Genomic DNA, 13650 nt, shown 5'->3' on the forward strand with positions numbered 1-13650 from the left:
AGGAAGTGTCTTCACCTGGCACAGCTGGACAGCCCTAGCCACACCCTTCTCCCAAAGAGCTTGTGAGATTAAAAGTTCAATCTTCACCTAGGCGGCTTCAGCTGCTCCCAGGCCAGACTATGAGGCAGCAGGGCATTCTTAATTAGCCCATAGGAGCAGAGGTAGGCTATTTAGCCTGTCCAACCCACTCCGCCATTCAACGCACCCCTGATTGACATCATTTTCCTCAATGCCATTTTCTCCTCGATCTCCATTTCCCCAGCTGTCATTAGTATCCAGAAATGTATTGATTTCTGGTTTGAACATACTAAATAACCAAGTTTCCACTGGGTTAGAGAAGATTCACCACCCACTTGAGTGAAGAAATTCCTCCTCGGCTCAGTCTTAAATGGTCTGCCCCTTTATTCTGAGACTTTGTCCCCTGGTTCTAGGCTCACCAGTCAAGGGAAACATCTTATTCAAATCTATCCTGTGGTGCTGTCATCTCTCCTTATAAGACAAACCTGCCATCCCATGGATTAGTCTGGTGAACCTCTGTTACACTCCCACTGTGCCAAGAATAACCTTCTTAAATAAAGAGACCAAAATTTTACACACTGCTCCAAATGTGCTCTCACCAAGGCTCTATACAGCAAGGTATCTTTACTCAAATCCCCTCAGGATAAACGAAAATTGTGGCAAAAATAATCGATTAAAATAAATCAAACAAACTGAGGGACAAATGAAAAGGGACAGTCCCTTTAAATGGACACTGCCTTAAATAAAAAGCAAATCACAAATAAAACTTAAAACATTGAACCAAAATGTGATTCAGGGAGTTGATAAGGCATCTCAGTCCCCACGGTGCCATTGGGTATGGAAGGTCTCGCTTGTGCCAGTGGACTCTATGTGTTTCCTCTTTAGGGGCAGTGGGCTGTGAATCTAGCCAAACAGTTGGAATGGGTGACACGGTGGCTCAGTGGTTAGCACTGTTGCCTCATAATGCCAGGACCCGGGTTTGATTCCTGGCTTGGGTCACTGTCCGTGTGGAGTTTGCATGTTGTCCCCGTGTTTGTGTGGGTTTCCTTCAGGTGCTCTGGTTTCCTCCCACAGTCCGATAGTTAGATGCATTGGCTGTGCTAAATTCTCCCTCTGTGTGCCTGAACAGGCGCAGGACTGTGGCAACTTGGGGATTTTCACAGTAACTTCATTGCAGTGTTAATGTAGGCCTACTTATGACACTAATGAAAAAAGGGACGACAGCCAACATACCATTTGCTTTCCTAATTGTTTGCTTGTATAGTAGCTTTTACTGACTCGTGAACAAGGACACCCAAGTCCCTTTGGACGTCAATACTTCCCAGCCTGTCCCCATTTAAGAAATACTATGCTGTTTTTTTTCTCCAAAGTGGATAACTTCACACTTATTCATGTTATATTCCATCTGCCATGTTGTAACCCATTTGTTTAGCCTGACCAAATCCCCTTGAATCTTCTTTATATCCTCCTCGCAACTCACAATCCCAGGGGCAGCACGGGTGGCACAGTGGCTAGCACAGCTGCTCACAGTGCCAGGGATAGAATATAGAAAACTACAGCACAAACAGGCCCTTCGGCCCACAAGTTGCGCTGATCATATCCATATATTGGAGAGCGCCAATCAGCTGCCCACACTGACACGGGCATCAAGCCCCCTGGCTTCCCCCAAGCCAACCTGCAGAAGATCCTCTCACAAAAGCATCCTGATTCCGGATCTGTTCTCTGGAGGAAAAAGGGCTGAATAAAAATCTCGGGCGTGGGTCCAGATGCCCTCTGGAACCGAGGCAAGGGATCTGCCGTTGGTCAGCAACACAGGAGTCTGCTGACAGACCCCTTTCCTTTTTGCCTGCGAGTGGAAGTGGCGGTCTAGACCTTAGCAGGTCCTTCTCAGTTCGATACATCGACCGCAGGGCCGAGCCCTCACTGGGCTGACTGAGACGTGATTCCAGATCAAGCAACTCTTTCTCCAACCCTGGATTCCTGGGGGAGGACGGATGGTTCCTGGACTCATTCCACCATTCCTGGGCTGTCTGGAGAAGGAAGCGGGGGGGTAGAGGATTTGGGCGGGGGGGGGGTGGGGAGGGAGGTGCCCCCCTCCTTTTTGTTATGGTGGGACATGGGCAAGACTCACAACTGTGTCTTCTGTCAGGAGTACACGAGGAGGTCGACAAAAAGGCCCAACTGTTACTTCCACTATGTACATGGCATGAACTACAAGGTGCAGCTCCTGTTCATGGACCTGAGGGGTTTCTGTAACTCTGTAATACTATAAACTGTTATGGGACTTAGCAGGACTTGCTCAAAGTCTGAATTGGGACCCTTGCCTTTCCTAATAGAAATGACCCAGTTCTTGATGTGCAGGGGATAATTTCAAAATTTGTTGGTGATACAAAACTTGTAATTAATGTAAACTTTCAAGAGGACAGTGCAGGTGGCACAGACAAGTTATTGCAGTGGGCAGATGTGTGGCAGATGGAGTTCAATGCAGAGAAGTGTGAGGTGATCATATTGGTAGGAAGAACATGAAGAGACAGTAATGGGCAAAGGTGCAGAGAGAGCTGGGTGTATATGTATATAGATCATTGTAGGTGGCAGGACAGGTGGAGAGAGTTGTGAACACAGTATGTAGTATACTGGGCTTTATTAATGGGAGCATAGAGTACAAGAGCAAGGAGGTTATACAGTCCCTTATGCAAGATGAGTTAGAACTCAGCTAGAACATTGTTTACAGTTCTGGGGGCCATGCTATAGGGAGGATGTGAACACATAGGCGAGAGCGCAAAAGCAGTTTACAAGAATGGTTCCAGGGATGAGAAACCTCAGGAGGATAGATTGGAGAGTTTGTGACTTTTCTCCTTGGCTTTGATTGAGAGTATGTGCTCTGATTCAAAGTATGGGTTTGGACTGAGAGCGTGGGTTCTGATTCAAAGTGTGGCCCCTGATTCAGCTTCTTGAGTTGACACTTAGCAGGAGTAATTTGTCTAAAATTTCCCATTTGTCAATTTTTTTTTCTCATTTGTTTTGTGAACTGTGTGAAATTATTATTTTTTTATTTATTTGTGTGATATGGGCGTCATTGGTTGGCCAGCATTTATTGCCCATCCTTAGTTGCCTGAGAGTAGTTGAGAGTCAACTGTGGTTCTGGGGTCATATGTAGGCTGGACCAGGCAAGGATGGCAGATTTCCTTCCCTAAAAGACATTAGTGAACCAGATAGGTTTTTACGACAATCAACAATGGTTTCATGGCCATCAGTAGCTTCTTAATTTCAGGTTTTTTTCTATTGAATTCAAATTCCACCAGCTGCCATGGCAGGATTTGAACCCAGGTCTCCACAACATCAGCAGAGTTTCTGGGTTAGTAGTTTAACGATAATACCATTAAGCCATTGCCTCCTCTAGTGTTGAAAGTCTGCTGTGTTCCTTTCACAAACTGTGTGTTTTTATGTACCTTCTAGAAAGCTGTTTAAAAGAAATAAAAGCTGGATATCTTGAAGGGCTGACCTTGGCGGCACTGGAGTTCGCCTTTGGACTGCAGTAGAATGTGATGGAAGGAGTTTGTTGAGGAGGGAATGTGGTGATCCTTCCATCCCTGTATTCCCTCAGAGAGAAGAGTGTCCGCCTGGGTAAGTCGGATCTGATGAATATTTCTACTGTCCTTAATATATACTAAACTAGAGGAAGTTAACTTTATATTTTAGTATCACAAGTAGGCTTACATTGACACTGTAATGAAGTTACTGTGAAAATTCCCTAGTTGCCACACTACAGCGCCTGTTTGGGTACACTGAGGGAGAATTTAGCATGGCTAATGTACCGAACCAGCATGTCTTTCAGACTGTGGGAGGAAACCAGGGCACCCAGAGGAAACCCATGTAGACACAGGGAGAATGTGCAGACTCCCTGTAGATAGTGACCCAAGCCTGGAATTGAACCCGGGTCCTTGCCACTTTGAGGCAGCAATGCTAACCATTGTGCCACCGTGCCGCCCTAGTGCTAAGCTCAAGGATTTCACTGAGCAGTTGAAAGACATCCAGAAGCGGGAGGGTAAGCAGCCAGAGGTTGTGGTCCACATCAGCAAAACGGCAAGGGTAAGAAGAGGGATGAGATCTTGAATGCCAGATATAGGGAGCTAATACCTCACAGATAGTGATAGCAGGATCACATGCTAATGAAAGCAGGAATAAGAGAATTGACCAACTGAATTGGTGGCTGCATAGATGGCATGGGAGGAGGGGCTCACATTCCTGAGACATTGGGACTGATACTGGGGTAAGGGGACCTGTGCAAGCTGAGAGGGTTGTACCCCAGCAGTACCGGGACCAATATACTCACAGGGGTTTTCACTAGTGCTGTTGGGGACTTAAAGTGGCAGTGTCAGTGCGTGATATGTCAGCAAGTGCATGCTTTGGCAGTTATATAATTTAACTAATCGCTTTACTAAAGGCAGGCAATGCTTATTGGCTCAAAATCCAAAGAATATAAATGGACACAGCTGCTGGGGAATTATATGGACTTTGTATCTCTGCCCAGTTGGATGCAGAATAAACTTGCTGAAGGTAAAAGACAAACTGCTCTACTCACAGATACTAGCAGTTACGTTCTGCAGACTTCGCACAGACAGTGACCCAAGCCAAGAGTTGAATCCGGGTCCCTATTGCTGTGAGGTAGCAATGGCAACTGCTGTCCCACATTCACCTGAGGTGGTGTTCTGGAGGGTGACACTGATCCCTTTGATGAATTTGACGTAACTAAGCACCTTCGGTTATTACCTGATATTACGGATGATGAAGTTGAAAGGTATTCCCCTTCGTTTGAAAAGATAGCTGTGAAATTGAACTGGCCAAGAGATGTTTGGATCACGGTGTTACAGCGTGTTTTGTCATGGACAGAATGAATATGTTATCAGAAGAACAACCTGCTGAATGTGAGGTAGTAAAAAAAGGCAATATTAAAGGCTTATGGGCTTGTCCATGAAAGTTATCAGTTGAAGTTTAAGCCCACGAGAAAGAGACCTAATAAAGTTTTGTGAAGTTTGCAAGAGAAAAGCTTGTACTGTGGGATCAATGGCTTAGGGCATTGAAGTTAGAAAAAACTTTTGCAAATGTAAAAGATGCTACCATTATGGATTAATTCAGAAAAGTCAATCCTGTAAACAGCTAGACGTATTTGAATGAAAGGCAAAGTAAAAAGATCAGGGAAGCTGCTGTTTTAGCAGATACAATATGATATTTTTCACAGTTGAGAGTAGGAAATGGGGCAAATGGAAATCAGAAAGGAAATTGGAGGTACAGAAAATCTAGTGATGGTAAAAGTATTAGTAATGAGGAGGATGCAGAAGGACATGAGTTTATTTGTTCCTTAGTGTCATGAGTAAGCTTAAATTTACACTATAATGAAGTTATTGTGAAAATCCCCTAGTCACCACACTCCAGTGAGCACATCTTTTAGACTGTGGGAGGAAACCAGAGTACCTGGAGGAAACCCATGCAGTCATGGGGAGAATGTGCAGACTCCACACAGAGAGTGACCCAAGTCAGGATTTGAATGCGGGTCCCTGGCACTATGAGGCAGCAGTGCTAACAACTGTGCCACCGCGCCACCCTTTACTAAAGATGGAAAGATGGAAGGCAGAGATGAAGGAAGAAAAGTGATCTATTTCTACTGTAACAAGGCTGGACATACAAGATCAAATAGTTGGAGGTTAAATGGGGGGACCAGTTGCAATGATAGAGTCCTGTCAGCAGCAATGTTGTGGGCTCTGAGACCTGAGTCAGGACACTGGCCTTTGTAGAGGTGAAAAATAAATTCGTCAGAAAGGTTGGGATGTGCTCTGGAGGTCAGGTTACGGAGATGTTTGAAGCTAAAAGTACATCGTTGTTTGTCAGGAAGAGCAAGCAAAACTTTTAAAATCTAAAAAGACAATGTTATTAATGGTGACAGTCACTGATGTTATGGGATTGTGCCATCTGCTGTCAAGAAAGGTTATTGCAGGATAAAGTGTTAGTGGAATCTGCAGGAAAGGTTGGGGAAGGGGAGTGGAGGGGCGGGGGAGGAGTAGGTGATTCAGTCCATTTTATTATACAAAATAAATTTTAAAACTAATTCAGAAACAGGGGAACTGATTGTTGGGGATGATACAGTAATTGCCCATTGCAGGAATTCAGTTTGTTCTGGGGAATGTTCTAGGCTGGATTGCAAATATTGACGATGCCTAATGCAGTAGAGCAGCCTATTGAGACACAATCAACCAGAGTTTTACAGAGGGAGCGCCCTCGATTGTTTCCAGGTTGTGTGGTGATGAAATCACAGACACACATATTTAAACAGGAAGAGGAAGAATCGAGAAGGCAGGGGGAGGATGCTGAACTGGATTGACAGGATTTATCTTTATAAAGGCTACTCAGGAAACAAAAGTTAGAGAGAAAGAGGCTGAGGTGGAGTTACAACAGCAGAATCCAGACTGAAAGCAGTTATTAACAGACAGCTTATTCTGTTATAACATTATGTTACAAACTACAAGACATTGGTAAGGCCACATTTGGAGTGGAGTCAAAGAGGTTCACAGCATGGAAACAGGCCCTATGGCCCAACTTGTCCATGCTGCCCAGTTTTTACCACTAAGCTAGTCCCAATTGCTGGCATTTGGCCCTTATCCCTCTATACCCATCTTACCCATGTATACATCTAAATGCTTCTTAAATTGTGCCCACTTTACTACTGCCTCTGACAACTCATTCCAGACACTCACCACCCTCTGAGTTAAAAAATTGCCCCTCCGCACACTTATGTATCTCTTCCCTCTCACCTTAAACCTATGCCCTCTAATTTTAGACTCCCCTACATTTGGGAAAAGTTGTTGACTGACCAGCTGATCTATGCCCCTCATTATTCCTACTCTCCAGAGAAAAAAGTCCCAGTCTATCCAGCCTCTCCTCATAACACAAACCTTCAAGGCCCAGTGGCATTCTCGTAAATTTTTTCTGCACTCTTTCTAGTTTAATAATATCTTCTCGATAATAGGGTGACCAGAACTGTACACAGTATTTCAAGTACGTACAATTCTGGTTGTCCTGCAGTAGGAAGTGTATTACTGAACTGGAAAGGGTGCAAAAAAAGATTTACAAGGATGTTACCAGGATTGGATGGTTTGAATTAGAAGGAGAGGCTGGATAGACTGGGACATTTTTTCCCCTGGCGCGTAGGAGGCTGAAGGGTGATCTTATAGAGGCTTATAAAATCATGAGGGGTATAGATAAGGTGAATAGTCAAGATCTTTTCCCCAGGATAGGGGAGTCCAAAACTAAAGGGCATAGGTTTAAGGTGAGAGGGGAAAGATTTAAAAGGGACCTGAGGGGCAACCTTTTCACACAGAGGGTGGTGCATATATGGAATGAGCTGTCAGAGGAAGTGGTAGAGATGGGCACAATTACTACATTTGAAAGGCATTTGGACAGGTAGATGGATAGGAAAGGTTTAGAGGGATATTGGCCCAAACGCAGGCAAATTGGACTAGTTCAGTTTAGGAAACTGGTCGGCATGGACAAGTGGGCTAAAGGGTCTGTTCCATGCTGTATATCTCTATGACTGGATGACTCTATGAAGCAGAGGCAGAATTCATTCCAGAATAATATTAGACTGAAGACAAAGTGTTAATGATGAAATGAAGACCATCCCATGCCCTGGCCGTTGGAAGTGATCAACAGTGCATCATATAGTGATACCGTCCGGGTACCAGAATGAAATGTTAAGAATGGTTCATGAAGTCCCAATGGCTGGGCATTTAGGGATTAGGAAATCTCAAGAATTTTCAGAATTTCTATTGGTCTTGGCTACATAAAGATATAACATAGAAACATAGAAAATAAGCCCAGGAGTAGGTATTTGGCCCCTCGAGCCTGTTCCAGCATTCACTATGATTATGGCTGATCATCAAATTCAACATCCTGATTCTGTCCCTCCCCCCAAATTTTTCCTGATCCCTTTAGTCCCCAAGAGCTATATCTAACTCATTGAAAACATGTGTTTTGGCCTCAACTGCTTTTTGTTGTAGCAAAATCCACAGGTTTGCCACTCTCCTCATTTCTCAGTCCTAAAAGGTTTATCTCTTTTCATTGGACTATCACCCAGGTTCTGGGCGACCCCACCACTGGGGACATCCTTCCTGCATCTACCCTGACTTATCCTGTTAGAATTTTATAGGTTTCTATGAGATTCTCCCCACATTTGACTAAACACCGGTGAATATAATCCTAAACGATTCAACTCACTTTATATGTCCGTCCTTCCATCTCAGGAATTGGCCTGGTAAATGGGTGGCACAGCAGTTAGCATTGCTGCCTCACAGCTCCAGGGACTCAGGTCCAATTCCTGGCTTAGGTTGCTGTCTGTGTGGAGTTTGCACATTCTCCCCGAGTCTGTGTGGGTTTCGCCTGGGTGCTCCGGTTTCACCCCACAGTCCAAAGATGTGTGAGTTAGGTTGATTGGCCATGCTAAGTTGCCCTTAGTGTTCTGGGATGTGTAGGTTAGAGGGAATAGCAGGGTAAATGTGTGAAGTTGTGGGCAAAGGAGCCAGGGTGGGATTGTTGTCGGTGTCAACTCGATGGGCTGAATGGCCTCCGTCTGCACTATAGGGCTTCTATGATTCTATGAAACCTCCTCTGCACTCTTTCCATCCCATGAAGATTCTTCCTCAGATAAGAAGATCAAAACTGCACACAATATTCCAGTTGTGACTGCCCAAGGCTCTGTATAATTGCAGCAAGATATCTCTGTTCTTGTACAGAATCCTCTCACTATGAAAGCCAATATACCATTTGCCTTCTTTACTGTCTGCTGCACCTGTATGCTTACTTTCAGACTGGTGTACTAGCACACTCAGGTCTTATTGCACATTTTCCTCTCTTAACTTATATCCATTCAGATAATCATCTGCCTTCCTGTTTTTGCTACCAAAGTGGATAATCATGCACATATCCATTTATCTGCATGCATTTGTCCTCTCACTCAGCCTTTTTTTTATTCATTCTTAGGACAGGGGCATTGTTGACTGGGCCAGCATTTATCGCCCATCCCTTGTTGCACTTGTTCAGAGGGGAGTTCAGAATCAACCACGTTGCTGTGGCTCTGGAGTCGCACTAGATTCAGAATCCCTACAGTGCAGAAGGAGACCGTTCGGCCCATCGAGTCTGCACCAACCACAATCCCACCCAGACCCTGTCCCCATAACCCCATGCATTTACCCTAGATAGTCCCCCTGGCACTAAGGAGCAACTTAGCATGGCCAATCCATCTAAGCCACACATCTTTGGATTATGGGAGGAAACCGGAGCAAAAGGAGGTTTTGGTTCTAATTTAAAGTTTGCGCTCTAATTCAGAGTGTACTCTCAAATCTGGTCACCTGCTCGAGTGTCCTTTGTGTGCTCTAGTTCATTGTTTGCACTCTCAGGTAGTGTACGATCTGTAATTCAGAATATGTGCTTTGTTTCGGAGAGCTGCTCTAATTCATTGCATGCGCCTAATTCTGATTTTTGTGGTCTCATTCAGCTTCTTCTCTAATTCAGGCTTTACTCTCTATTTGGCTCTAGAGCGGTCAGAACAATTAGCTGTTCGACACAGGAGAAAGAGGGCAAGAGCTTCAAGGACTTAAAGCAGCACCAGAGGGCTCACACTGAGCGAGTGGCAAGATTTTTCAATGGTGTTGCAAGGAAGATAGAGATCTGGAGCTGTGACAACTTAAAGCAGAGCGAGAAGGAACCAATCATGGCGAGTCTGTACACACACCCAGCGCTGAAAAAAATGAGAGCTTAGCATCACAGAAAAACTGGTAAGTGACTGGTTGGTGTTTGTGTTGCTATTTTGCTTGTTTTGCTTGAATGTAAGTCATTAGTTATTGTAAGGTTTCATCTGTATTCAGGCTCTTTACTTGAAATAATAAAACTTGTTGTCGGTATTAGGAGCAACTAATTTCTAGTTAATTTAGAAAGTTAATTAGCACACAACAATGAGTGCAGGACAGCTGATGTGCTGTAACTGTGGAATGTGGGAATTCCTTTGATGTCTGTGTGATCCAGGAGAAACACATTCACAGTAGGAGCGTGTGTGCGTGTATATGTGGTGTGAAGAACTTCAGTTCAGTCATTGAGCTAGAGGCTGAGCTGCAGACACTGTGACACATCAATATTCCAGAATATTGTCACACCCTTTAAACTGGGTCTACTGATTTGATCAGTGGTCAGATAAAGGAGGGTGTCTTTATTTAATCTGTCAGATGATGCAGGCCTCAGTAGGAATTTATTGCCCAATCTTCACTGTCTTTGAATTAAATGGTTTACTAGGACTATTTCAGAGGACAGTGAATTATGTCGGGTCCAGTATTTTGGTTTAACTCGAGTTGGAGGGAGGGTTTTAAAGTAATAATAAGAAGAGATCATGTGAGAGGAGATGTGGTAAGTCAAAGGGAGATAACGAGATCATAGGGCAGAGTAATGATTTGAATAATGACAACTAGGAAGTGGGAGAGAGTACGGACTTAAGAGGACACCAGCCGATAAGATTGGAGAGTACAAAATTTGTAAAAAGGACCAAGTTAATGTCTCTATCTGAATGCATGCAGCATTGGTACCAAGGTGAATTAATCGTTAACACAGATGGAAATGTGTGACCTAACCACCATCACAGACTGCAGGGTGACCAAGTCTGGGACTTGAATATTGAAGGATATTTGACATTTCAGAAAAATAGGAAGCAAGGAAAAGTGGGGTAGCTTTATTAATTAAGGTTGCAATTAGCAATCAAATGCAGTTGGCTTGAAAGAGCTAAATAAAGGATAAATTAAAATTGAATCGAATAAAGAAATAGAAGTACTCCAGGTGGAGATATGAAACAGTAAGGAATAGTCACCTACTGAGTAGTTTCTAGGCCATTAACAGTAGCTTCACTGTTGGACAGGATATACAGGAAGAGATAATTGGGTAGAAATACAATAATCACAAGTGACTTTATTCCACATGTGGATTGGGTGAATCAAGTTGGCAAAGGTAGCTCGGAGCAAGAGTTCACAGAAAGCGTTTGGGAAAATGTCTTTGAGACAGTACGTTCAAGAGTTAACCAAGGAGCAGGCTTTTCTGAACGTGGTAATGATTAATGAAGTAGGATGAATAAATACCTTATAGTAAAGGAGCTCCTAAGTGACAGTGTTCATAACATGTTTCATGTTCGGTTAGAAGGGAGAACTGAGTCTAAGACTAGTGTTTTAAAACTCAATAATAAAGTTAATTGCAAAGACATGAAAGCTGATCTAGCTGGAGTGAATCAGGAAACTAGATTAAAAGATAATACAGAGGAGATGCAGTGGCACAGACTTTTAATGGGATATCAAATAACTCTCAGAGAGAACAAAATGCTCTTTAAGAAGGGATGTGTCATCCATGGCTGAATAAGGAAGCAAAGGATAGTATCAAATTGGAAGAAAGATTGTACAAGTCTGCAAAGATTAGTGGTAGGACAGAAGATTGGTGAAACTCTAAGAACCAGCACAAAATAACTTAAAAAAGCATACAAATGAAAAAGAACCAGTAATATAAAAGTGTTATTTAAACAGGAAAAGAGTAGGAAAGAAGAACATAAAATGATCACCATCATCAGGGAAAAGGTGCTAGGCAAGCTAATAGACCAAAAGGCTGACAAGTCCCCAGGGTTAGGTGACTTGCATCCTGGGTGTTGCAGTGCCTTTTGGTGTTCAGCCCTTTAATTTATTATCACTTTGTTCCCTTTAAAGAAGCCAGATCAAGTCATGGAGCTTTTACAACAGTTGTTTAATTGAGCTACATAGTGAGGACTCTGGAATGTTAGCTGCTGCCGGCCAGAGTTCAGAGTATAATCATACACAAGCAGATATAGTTTTAGATTTGATTACAGATAATTAACATCTGCCAATCAAGGGATAGGAGTAATCGCCATACACTCACAACTATTGATTAGGGTTACTTCATACACAAGATACAAATATTAAAACCGATCACAACTGTTGCATCCATGCTTAATTATAAAATCCAATTAGTGTAAATTTTTGATCATGTTAGCTGACCATAGATATAAGTTATAGAGTCATAGAGGTTTGCAGCATGGAAACAGGCCCTTGGGCCCAACTTGTCCATGCCACTCTTTCTTTTTAAAACCCCGAAACTAATCCCAATTGCTTGCATTTGACCCATATCCCTCTATACCCATTGTACCCATGTAACTATCTAAATGCTTTTTAAAAGAGAAAATTGTACCCGCTTCTACTACTATCTCTGGCAGCTTGTTCCAGATACTCACCACCTTCTGTGTGAAAAAATTGTCCCTCTGGACACTTTTCTATCTGTCCCCTCTCACCTTAAACCTATACCCTCTAGTTTTAGACTCCCCTACCTTTGGGAAAATATGTTGACTATCTAGCTGAACTGTGCCCTTCATAATTTTATAGATCTCTATAAGATCACCCCTTAGCCTCATACGCTCCAGAGAAAAAAAATCCCTGTCTATCCAGCCTCTCCTTATAACTCAATCCATCAAATCCCGGTAACATCCTAGTAAATCTTTTCTGCACTCTTTTTAGTTTAATAATATCCTTTCTATAATAGGGTGACCAGAATTGCACACAGTATTCCAAGTGTAGCCTTATCAATGTCTTGTACAACTTTAACACGACATTCCAACTCCTGTATTCAATGTTCTGACCAATGAAACCAAGCAAACCAACCAAGTTATCCTTGATATCCCAGCTTCTGTCTGGGTTTATACGTACCAATTATCTTTCCCATGTCCCGATGTCTGATTTAATGAATTCTCTCAGATTAAGGGCCTTTGTTAAATAAATTAGCCTATATTCCACGGTTTCCTCCCTTGTAACTAGGCCTTGGTTTCTCTCATAGCAGTTTGTATCGTTTCACCAGGGTCTTAAAAGAAGTGGGTGTAGATTTGGTAGAGGCAATGGTTATAATCTTCCAAAGTTCCTCATAGCCTGGAAGCATCCCTGTGGATTGGAAAATAGTGAATGTAGAATCTTTATTCAAGAAAAGAGGGAGGCAGAAAGCAGGCCAGTTAGTCTAACATCAATCACAGGGAAATTGCTAGGATCTATTGTCTAGGAGGTTGTAGCAATATTTGCAAAATCATAATTTGATCAGAAAGAATCCACATGTTTTGTGAACGGAAATCATGTTTAACAAATTTATTTGAGTATTTGAGGAAATAACAGATAAAGTGGATAAAGGGGAACCTGTGGATGTGGAGTATTTAGATTCTCAGAACACATAGAAACATAGAAACTATAAGTAAGAGTAGGCCATTCAGCCCTTCAAGCCCTTTTCACCATTCATCTTGATCATGGCTGGTCATCGAATTCAATACCTTGATTCCCTTCCCTTCCTCCCATATCCCTTTATGCCTTTAGCCCCAATAGCTATACCTAAATGTTTGGTCTTAGCTATTTTCTGTGGTAGTGAATTCCACACATTCACCATTGTTTAGGTGAAGAAATTTCTCCTCACCTCTGTTCTAAAAGGTTTTCTCTTTATGCTCATTTCTAATCATTGGCAATAAAAATATAGCTCATCTAAAACAGCCTCTGCTTTCCTGGCAGTGGGCAA

General features: G+C 42.9%; 2 protein-coding genes across 2 annotated transcripts in view; both read left to right on the forward strand.

Moving 5' to 3' along the window:
* LOC145358968 (sodium channel protein type 1 subunit alpha-like) overlaps positions 1-13650 on the forward strand; it is a 512173-nt gene that overhangs the window by 67773 nt on the left and 430750 nt on the right. The gene's annotated exons all lie outside the window — the stretch shown is intronic.
* Positions 9609-13650, forward strand: part of LOC145358957 (uncharacterized) — a 59974-nt gene continuing 55932 nt past the window's right edge. The window contains exon 1 of the mRNA XM_080213310.1: positions 9609-9842. The gene's annotated coding sequence lies outside the window, so the exon portion shown is untranslated. The remainder of the gene's footprint in view (positions 9843-13650) is intronic.

The sequence above is a fragment of the Carcharhinus amblyrhynchos genome, chromosome 2 (assembly GCF_965287045.1).
Source record: "Carcharhinus amblyrhynchos chromosome 2, sCarAmb.v2.hapA, whole genome shotgun sequence".
Classification (NCBI taxonomy): Eukaryota; Metazoa; Chordata; class Chondrichthyes; order Carcharhiniformes; family Carcharhinidae; genus Carcharhinus; species Carcharhinus amblyrhynchos.